The sequence below is a fragment of the Pteropus medius genome, unplaced genomic scaffold (genome assembly GCF_902729225.1).
Source record: "Pteropus medius unplaced genomic scaffold, Ma_sr-lr_union100, whole genome shotgun sequence".
NCBI classification, from domain to species: Eukaryota; Metazoa; Chordata; class Mammalia; order Chiroptera; family Pteropodidae; genus Pteropus; species Pteropus medius.
The window spans coordinates 62097292-62106029 of NW_024349800.1; the positions used below are offsets into that span (position 1 = coordinate 62097292).

The following is an 8738-nucleotide window of genomic DNA, read 5'->3' on the forward strand; positions in this document are numbered from 1 at the left end:
AAGGAAGGAAGGAAAATAAAGGATAGAGGGAAGGAAGAAGAAAAAGCATTTCTAAAAACCCAGCTAAGGGAAACATGAAAAGCATCAATGGCATTAAACCCAGATATTCTACATTCAACAAATTCAACTAACATCAGCTGAGCACTAGTCACTGTCCTCACAACCACAAAGTAAAAACTGAGGCCAAGGCTATGTCCGATAGTGGGAGGTGGGAACCAGGGCTCTGGTGGGCTTTCCACTCTGCCACAGATGCCTAAGAGGGTTTTAACAAGTGAATGTCGAGCCCAGAAACTAAGAATCTAAACAGGACTCCAAAGATTTTCGTTTTTCCTCTTTTTCCAAAGGATTCCAGTTCCACATGCACAGCCTAAAATGCAACTCAGACTACTTATCTCTGTGAAACAAGACGACTCCTTTGCATCAGTGAGGTGGCCTTCAAAGGCAGATGCACAGACTCCAGAGGATAGTTCCAGACAGACTGCTTAGCAGTCCCAGACCCACCTCAGTTTGAATGGGGATTGGCCAATGTATAGATGATGCAAAGCCATGGAATGTAGAAACCTTGGCAAATGGTTTCTTCTGGTGCAAGAACTGTGAGCTCCTTAGGGAAGCACTTTGGGTTTCTTTTGTGTCCAGAAAATTTCATACAATGCCATTTGCAGAGTACGTGCTCAAGAAAGTCTCATGAATCTATTGATCACTGGTTCTTCTTTTCTTTTTCAGAGGGTGGAACAACCATATAGACATCAGTGGCTGCACTTGAAGCTGGGAGCAAGTTCCCAGTACACCCAGGTTAACTGTAGTCACTAAACCCCAGGGACCTTATTCAGGATTCTGATGAACCAGTACAATGGCTCCAGTTGCCACAATAGACTCAAACTCATGCCATTGCCAACACATCCATTTTCTGTTGTTCCAGAAAATGGTTTTGAAACACAGGCAGAAAATTTAACCAGGTTTGTCTGGAAAAATGTCATGCAAGCCCCAAGGAAGAGAGGAACTTTGCCAAATGTTGCACAAGAATCTTACTCTTTTTTTCTTTCAGCCACTGGATTCCTGTGCTGTAGAACCTAGGACCTCTGCTGGCCAGAACTCCTTCTTTCTAACCATCCTACAGGCCTGGGTGCCCTGAGCATAGCTGTGTCTGAGGCCTCTAACATTTCCAAGGATCAGAAGCAGTCTGAGCCTTCATTTTGTTCCATTTGGAAAGCACGGACAATGGAGAGTCACTAAAAGTTAGTAACTGAGGAGCAACAAGCTTTCAAATGTGGCTTTGGCAACAGTGTAGAGATACACTGCAATTAGGAGAAAAGGGAGGTAGAAAGAGAATCTTTCCTACACCATGACACCCTGAACCAGCCTGATCCCGTCTGATCTTGGAAACTACGCAGGGTGGAGCCTGATGGGATACCACCTAAGAAGAACAGGTGCTATAGGCATAAAAAATAAGGGATTGTAAACTGACAAAGTCCTTGCAATGTGAGGTCAACCAAGGGTTGCCTCGCCTAAAAAAAAGAAAAAAGAAAAAAAAGAGAGTCTTTCTAACAATTGCTCCAGCAAAAAATAACTAGGGTTGAACCTTTAGTGGTGACCATACACACAATCCCAAGCCACCAGGCTATTGTTGTGTTCCATTCTCAGAATCTGTCACATGGTAGGCGCTCAAGAAATGTTTGATTGACTAATGAAAAGTAAATAGATCTGGAGTGAGCCCTTCACTTTAGAGATGAGGAAACCGAAATCGGAGAGATGAAATTATCTGCCCATGGTCATCTAGCAAGGCAAGGGCAGAGATGGGCCTAGAACTTAGCCTTCTGGCTCCCTATTCCAGCAATTTCCAAACTTCATCATGCATCAGAATCAAGACTCCTAGAATTCCTAATTTGATAGGGATGGGGCTGAACAATTTGCATTTCTAACAAGTTCTGAGGCGATACAGATTCTGCTGGTCTGGGGGGTCCCATTTGAGACCCCCTGCCTTATCTAGTTCTCCCTCTACAACACCTGTCATTTCCAGGCCTGTCTCTTTCATCGTTGCTTGGCTCTGAGGTTTGGAAAGAATAATACTCCAGCCTATTCCAGTCTGTGCAGTGTGGTATAGTTGGTGACTGAGAGCCCAGACTCACAGGCCAGGTCCTGGGTTTGATCCTGCCTCTGCTAACCTTGGGCAAGTTACTTATCTAATCTGGGCACATACACTATGAAATTTTTGTAAGGATTAGATTTGTTAATATGTAAAACATTACAACAGTGCCTGGAAAATAGTAAGCACCTAAAAGCAATACCTATTACTATTACGATATCGTGGATGGGCTTGAGCCTGGGCCCCAAGGGCCCAGGGGGCCCAATGGTACTGCCTGGACCACAGACAGGTAAGAGAACAGGTAACAGAGTGATGATAGATTACATGATATAGTCACCTAGATTCATAAATGAGTACAAAGGTTGCTAGAAGAACAGAGAGATCCCTATGGCCTGATGCTATCCAGATCTCTCTAGGCCTTCTCCAAGTCCACCGTTATCATGGCTCTCTCCTGCTATTTCTCTGAGTGGAGGAATCAGTTCATAAATGACAATGAATCACATAATCTAATCTAGGCAGCTCCCATCTGTCAGAGCCTGTGATTCTAGCTCAAACTGATTAGATTGACCAAAGCAAATGGTAGACATCAAACATTTGAACACCTGCTCCTATCCGGCTCTCCAAATGCCTTCAGGCAGCATCAGCAGCTGACTGTGGATCTGAGTCCCCGTGGATGCCTAAGAAGTACAGCTGAAACCATGCACTAACTGAGTGTGGGTACCTGAGATGCTGGCCACCTAGAAAACTGTATATTTGGAGGTCTTCTAAATCTCGAATGCACCATCATACTCCTAGAAGAATTTCCTCATTAGCCACTCTCATCTTTGGGAGAGAGTTGGGCAGGGTTGCAGAAAGAAGCCATGAGGGATGGCTCCCAAATTACTAAAATAACATCAGAGCGTCTGAGGTCTAGCATGGGAAGGAAATGCTCGAGGAGGGAAAGGTGACTGACCACACGACCCGTTCCCCAAGTTCCCTCTCACACTGCCACTTTGTATTTTCAGGGAGCTCTGCTACCCCTTGGAAAGATTCCTCCAAGCTTGAACCTGAACACTTCCCTTAGTAGCACTCAGCGCAGTCACGACAGGTAGATACTACAGCTAAAAGACTCCACAGCTAAAAGTAGTTAAGAACTTGATCTCTGGAATTAGGTCTATGCACAAAATCTGGCTCTATCATTTAAAATGGTGTTAACTTGAGCAGGTCGCTCATGGCTCAATTTCCTCACCAGGCTGTTGTGAGGATCAAATCAAATACTGCATGAAAAAGAGCACAAAAATGCCAGCAATAGTAGATGCCCAACGAATGTCGGCCATTGTATTCCTAAACACTGCACTGGGAATAAACCCAGAGAACATGAGGCGTGGTGAAGAAGTCAGACCAACAAAGTCCAGCTTTTGGAACTTGCCATAACCAGCTCATCCTGATGCCTCACAGGTCCTGTCTTCTCCATACGTGATGTTCAAATTAATGCCAGATGTGCAGCCCTCCTTCACTGCCTCCTCATTTCTACTCTGTATCTCCACATGGACCCACCCTAGCTCCCTCCTCAGCCCCATGCTTGGTCTGAGAGGCAAGCCTCCTCCCAAAGTGACTGACACCAGGAATGGTTGTCTTGTCATACAATTACTCCCACCCACCAAAATGCAGTTATACTTATGTTGGCCCAACAGTTTTAACACAGTGAGACAGCCCTGGCACACTCATAAAACCATTCAGTCTATATAAATGTCATTGAAAGCCTATGAGGTGTCCTGCCCCACCAGACCCTTCCCTATTGGAAGCCGCTTCATTAGATCTTAGTCTCCCTGATTCTGGGAACGTCTCTGGGTAGTGAGGCCATGAGGCAGCTACAGGAGAAGACCAAGCAACTTGAACACAGTAGAGAATCCTTCCAGGAGCAGAGCAGCCAGGCCTTGAGCACAACAGGAAATAAGGTAGGAGCTAGCCTGGCCAGGTGGGCTGGGCTGGGCTTCCCAACAACCGCTCCTGCCATCTTCTAGGTGCCCAGGGGCGCCACTGAGGTGCGGTCAGGAAGCGTGCCAGGGGAGGCTGGCTCTGGACACCCTGTGGCTTTTTGCCTGGACAAACACACCCCCGCAGCCCCAGTGGACTGTCACCTCCTCTGGGCCCTTTGGGCAGCACTGACACTAGCCCATTGTTCTTCCTCTGCTGGCAGCTCTGGAGCTCTTGCTCCCCATCCCTACCGCCAACAACCCCAGCACAGCCTCACCTGTCTGTACATACTGAGCAGGTCTGGGGGTTCGGTGCTGCCACCCCGGTGAGTGCCACAGAGTCAAGGTTCTCCATAAGTACCTTCCTTATTTGGGGGACAGTCCTTTAAGCCGAGACCAAAACAGGATGTTGTAAAAAGGCCATTCTCTTGACAAAGATTTTCAACTCATTTCTGCCATCAGAATCCTTTTTTAAAAAAAAATGAGTTATTAAACAGATAGAAGAGGACCAACTCTAGTGAAAACAAGGAGGGGCCCAGAGGCTTTCTTTGGGTTCTCCGGCCCCCAGTCCAGGCAGCCCCACAAGCATCTCCAGAGAATACACAATTAGAAATGCTCTGCCTGTGACATTTCCCTTTGAACCCACCTTGCAGAATAATGTCTTCTGGCCAGTCTATGCCTGTCTCTCAGGCTGGCCCAGATCTGATGCTGCTGTTGAAGAGTCCAGTTTCAGTCCCTCTGCCCTTCAACCTCTTCCCCACCTGCTCCCCTGGGTGATGGCAGGTGGCCATCAAGTGGCAAATTGTATCTGGAACTTGAGGGCAATTCAGAGCCGAGTCTACCCTTCAGAACAGTGAACTCCTGCACAAGAACAGACTGTCTCAGTGCTAAATGGCAAAGAATTGCAGCTTCTGGGGGATGTGACTTTAGGAATGGCCCCTTCTGTTATACGTAATTTCTAAAAGCTCCCTCAGTACTAAATAACGTTCTGAAAACCATAGCATATTGATATCTGGAGTGACCAGTCATTGAGTTCCAGGGCTGCCTCCATCCTCCCAGGCGTCTTCCGAATGAACCTCACCTGTCAGCCAAGTCCATTCACGTGCCCCTATTCTGCTGCGGTTCTAGCAGGTACAACAGAAAAGTGACCTCTAGTTAAGATGGAAACATTCAACTACTCCCTTATTCTTTGCTAAAAGCTACTATGCTTTTCTATTATGAGATCCAGGGACTTTTCCTGAAAATCAAGACAACTTGAAACTACAAATGTGGATCCTACCAGAATGCTCACTGGTCATACCACCGGCCCTGTACTGTCCTCCCCATGCTTGTCCATCTAGCCAGTTCCCAGGATCCTTCAAAGCCTGGCCTGAGACCCACATCTTCCACGAAACTACTTCTCCTACTACTCCTTTTAGAGTGTTGATGATTCTATCCTCACTTTTTGGGAATTAATCACATACTGCTTGAATTTCAATGAACGTTTAAGTGTTTTTATTTATTTCCATAACTCAATTGTTAGTTTCTTGTGGGCAAGGACCGAGCATTCTTGGAATTCCCTCATGGTGTCCAGCACTGTGTTTTCTTTTGCGACTTGCAAATAGCTAGTGTTTAATTAGCATTAGTTGGCTTACTCGTGCCACTGGTTATATATACTCCATACATCGAATACATATACATCCGTCGAAGATACCTGCCATAGATCTTCATCCAAAGAAATAAAACTAGGGCTGAAAAAGAACATAAGAGGAAACATACATTTTAATTTCATAATTTCTAAGTTCATTTCACGTTTTTCCTAAGCAAACATTCCTAAGTTTAGTCTGTGGTAACCCATATCTCCTGTCTCTCAATGCCCGCTCTTCCCCTCTCCAATCCACTTTTCTAAATGCAGCCAAGAAATTTATTTTTCGTGCAAATCTGTCATCTTCTTTCACTGCTTTAAACCCCTCAGTGGCTTCCAATTGCCTTAGGTCCAAATCCCTCATGTAACTTCCTTGGCCCTCAGGGATGCAGGCTTGCCACCTCTTTAACCTCATCTTGTATCACGTTCTCCTGCACTCTAGGATCCCACATATTCAATTTGCAATTCTTAAAACTTCCATACCAGGCTTTCTCTTAACTCCAGGACTCACATGAACTCTTTCTTTGTCTGGAATGTTCTTCCCACTCTTTTCTTCTCCTGCATCCCTTCACCTGGCTGATACTAGTTCAACCTTCGGTTTTCAGATTAAACATCACTTACCCAGAGAGAATTTACTGAGCCCAAGAACTAAGACGAGAGAAAATGTCAGATGCTCATACCGCATCCTTTCTGGGTCTCCTCTTTGTTAGCGGTCTTCTAACCTGTTTGTTTTCCCTTGGAGATCCTGTGGTTAGTGATTTGTTCACTGATGCATCTCCAGTCCCAAGAATAGTGCTAGTGGAATATAATTAAAATGTCCCTCACATTTCCGCCAGTGTTTAGGATACCTTTCCCACGTACAATGCTTCAGGCCATGAAGACATTACTCGTTAAGTGAGTGCTTTGGGATCACTGTTTTGAGATCAAATTTACAATTAAACAACACAATAGCATATATAGATTATATGTATACACATGATATTATTCAGACGTACACCTGAAACTTACATAATGTTATCAATCAATGTCACCCCCAACAATTTAATTTTAAAAAAGAAATACTGTGTGGAAGAGTTCCATGGCCTCTGATTAAGTCCAATTTAACCTAACAAATCAAATCACTTACTTCCCCTACCACAACCTTATTCTGTGCCTCTGCCCTGTCCACCAGCCTTACTTGTGGTCTGTGGCTTATGGGGCAGAAGAGGAAGGAAGAGAGGAGTTATGACCACCAACATAACCACCACCAATTAATACTACTACCCAGTATGTTGTGGCCACTGTAAATAAAACGGTCCTTCCTACTGGAAGAAAAGGTTCTAACACTGCTTATGGTCTAAGAATCTGAGAAAGGTTCAGTTGATCAACAAGTGACCAGAGGTGACTTCATGGGTGCACAGACTAGCCAGCCATTTATGGAGTGTAGCTTCAGAGGGCATCCCTCCCTTCCATTCACACTTCCCCACCCCTGAGCAAAATGTTAGACCAGTTAGACCTTGGTCCTTTTGCTTAAAGCATTCTCAAACTTTAGTATGCATCAGAAGTACCTGGAAGACTTAATGAAACACAGATTTCTGGGCCCCACCCCAGAGTTTCTGATTCAGGAGATCTGATTCAGGCCCCAAAATTTGCATTTCTAAATTCCCAGGTAGTGCTGATGCTGCTGGTCCAGGGACCACACACTGAGAAGCTCCCACTTAAACTAGGAATGGTTTTCGGCCCTGGTTGTGCATAAAAATCACCTGTGGGACATGGCTCCATAGTGTAGTGGTTAGCATGTCTGCTTTACATGCAGAAGGTCCTGGGTTCACGCCCCAGTGGAGCCATTGTATATGGTCTACAGCCATGCCACCCTGAACAAGCCCAATGTCTGATCTTGGAAGCTAAGCAGGGTCGGGCCTGGTTAGTACTTGGATGGGAGACCACCCAGGAAGACCAGGTGCTGTAGGCATAAATAATAAGAAAAAAAAGAAAGAAAGAAAAGAAAATCACCTATGAAGCTTTTTTAATGGTACAGAGTTTGAGTGGGGCCCGAGCTTCCATATTTACCAATATATCACCAGTGCATGGCCAAGGCTAAGAACCACATGTAAGGGTTTATCCATGTTTGAAGGTAATGGCCCTTCTAAGAAGCATACACTTTAAAGTGGAATCCGTGATTTACATGCTAGTATGAATGAGTTCCTAAGCTTTCCTGAGAGATTATAGTGGAGGAAAAGGGAGTGAGTACTGAAGACTCTAGACAGAGGGGCATATGTGAATGAGGCACACCATGGTCAGGAAAACTGAGGCAGCCAAAAATCATCTATACTCACTTCACCAGGAGGGTTGTCCAGCCTGTGAAAGCCATTTGCGGGAGTCCTTCAGGCTACAGCTACAGCTACTTCCTTGGACTCACTCCCTTTGGTTCTGCTTCTCAGGCTCACGAACTATGGCCAAGACGGTCAAAATGGGCAACACGAAAACCCAGCTTGTCAGAAATTCTGACCGAAGACCTGAATACTACTTAGTCTCTGACTGGGGACAGGCCTGCACCTGACCTCTGTGCACTTCTTTGTCCAAGGGGATCCTGGAGAGCACTGTCAGATGGATTTAATCATTGGTATTCCACTTATACATAGGGGTTGAGTGGGACTTTAAGCTCCATTTCAATTACTAGGAGAAATGACATATCTCTTTAGCCGAACATATCCAGGCACTGTTTATCTCACTGCCTTTTAAGCCCCACTGAAGTGAGTGGTGGTGGGGAAAGGGCCAATGTTTTTTCCAGCTTCTTCCCCCAAATACCAGCTTTGAGTCTCACTGCCTCTTGAAAAGGTAAGAACTATTAGCCTAGTCCTTTCATGGCTTTAAGCCGGCTCAGTCTTCTAAGGGAATTGCTCTCCCTGTTCCCGGAACTCCAAACTTAACAGAGAGTTTCTACTTTCAAACTGTAGCATCTCCAGCCAAGGGCAGAACCTGGATAGATTGGGGGTGAGGCTTCCAACGCTCAGTGAGGAAGTGGCTGGCAGATATGAAGTCCTCTTGCTCCCAAGTTACAGATGTGAGCTGGCTGGGGTTGGAGCATGAGGGTGTT

The 8738-nt window shown here is 45.5% G+C and overlaps 1 pseudogene; it reads left to right on the forward strand.

Annotated features, from left to right (window-relative positions):
* Positions 1 to 7497: 7497 nt before the first annotated feature.
* On the forward strand, positions 7498 to 7613 carry LOC120622382 (uncharacterized; annotated as a pseudogene).
* Positions 7614 to 8738: the final 1125 nt, after the last annotated feature.